Below are 1,710 nucleotides of genomic sequence, written 5' to 3'. Positions count from 1 at the left end.
AATATGTGAGAAACCAAAATTAATTTTGATGATTAAACAATTTGAGTTGGATAAGAAGAAATATGAAGTTTTAAGAAAAATCACAATTTCATTGTGATGAATTCAAAATCAATTTGAATCGAAAGATAAACATTTTGAGAAGCTTGTAGTACGGTCAAAGATGATGATTCATGGTCAAATATTTCAACTTGGTTTACAACTATACAAGTTTACAACTAACAATACATCAAGTTGTAAAGAAAGGATAATTATAGAAGAATCAAGAACCAAGAGTTGCATTACTAGTGGTGTCTTTTTACCTCCATAAAATTAGTATAAATAGGTAGTTTGGCCTTAATTTTATATATACTATTTTGTCAAGAGTTATGAGTTGTAGTTAGTGACTCTAGAGAGAAAATTGTAAAGTTTATCTTTGAGTGTTGTGTTTTTACATTTATTTTGTGTACTAAGTTATTAGTCACTCTTTTAGTTTGAGAAAAACTTAGTTTCGTTTGTTTGGTATTTTCTATTTGTATTTGGGTTGACTGTTTACACTATTTGGTTTGGTCTTTCGAGTGTAATTGAAACTTAATTTTGGGTGGAATGTCACAAATTACTACTTTGTATTTCTTTAGAGATTTGATTAAGGTAGAGTGGTTACCCGATTTTATAATTTGTTATATTATATTTTTTTAGTAAAATATTTGGTATTCTTTTGTATCAATTATATAAATCTCGTGCTTCACCTTGCAGGCTCCATTTTCTAATAATGGTATCAAAACTTTAAGTTGAGTTCTGGGCCAATTTATTCAAAGATGTCATCCATGAAGTTTGAGATTTAACAATTCAATAGTCGTATCAATTTTGGAATGTGAAAAGTTTATGATGAAAATGCTTACACAAAGTGTTAGAGCACCACTTGATGGAAAAGAAAGAAACCTAGCACTATAAAAGATGATGTAGAATGAGAAAGCATTGATCAGAAAACTCTCTCCACCATTCATTTATGCATTACAGATGATGTATTGCATAAAATCCTTTTAGGAAAATAGCTGCTACTCTATGGACTAAGTTAGAGACATTATATATGACCAAGACAATAGCCAATCATCTCGGTATTTTACGACGTCTTTATATGTTTTGTATGACAGAAAAAACTTCAGTGAAATCACATATTGCTGAGTTTACATCTTTGGTGACAGAGTTAAGAAACATGAGTGAGACTTTTCTGGAGAACAACAAGCTATGATGTTGCTTTATTCACTACCTCACTCATACAAGTATTTTCGTGAAATGCTCATCTATGAACATGAATATCTAAATATTGATGAGATTAAATCATCACTTCTAAGTCATAAAAAGATGGAGCATAATAGGAGTGATCATAATGATCCAACGACTGCTTTAGTTAGTAGAGGTAATTGGAAAAGATACTGGATCCAAGAAAAGTCTAAATTTGGGTTTAAACTTTGAGATGGAAGATGTAAATATTGTCAACAAAAAAATCATTAGAAGAGAGATGGTCTTGTATCATCATCATCATCATCATCGCCGAATCCTCTAAAAGAGCAAAAGAAAAAAAAATGGAACTTATGCATGTATACACATATATTTAAAACCAATGCCACGTTTCTTTTATATATATAAAACACCAATGACACATGTTTCTTTACTTCCATTAATCATCACCTATGCTTCATTTATTTCTCCCTTAACTACCGAACAATAAGA

The sequence above is a fragment of the Arachis stenosperma genome, chromosome 4 (assembly GCF_014773155.1).
Source record: "Arachis stenosperma cultivar V10309 chromosome 4, arast.V10309.gnm1.PFL2, whole genome shotgun sequence".
Classification (NCBI taxonomy): Eukaryota; Viridiplantae; Streptophyta; class Magnoliopsida; order Fabales; family Fabaceae; genus Arachis; species Arachis stenosperma.
The sequence above is the reverse complement of the archived record's forward strand: the minus strand, read 5'-3'. Positions refer to the sequence as shown.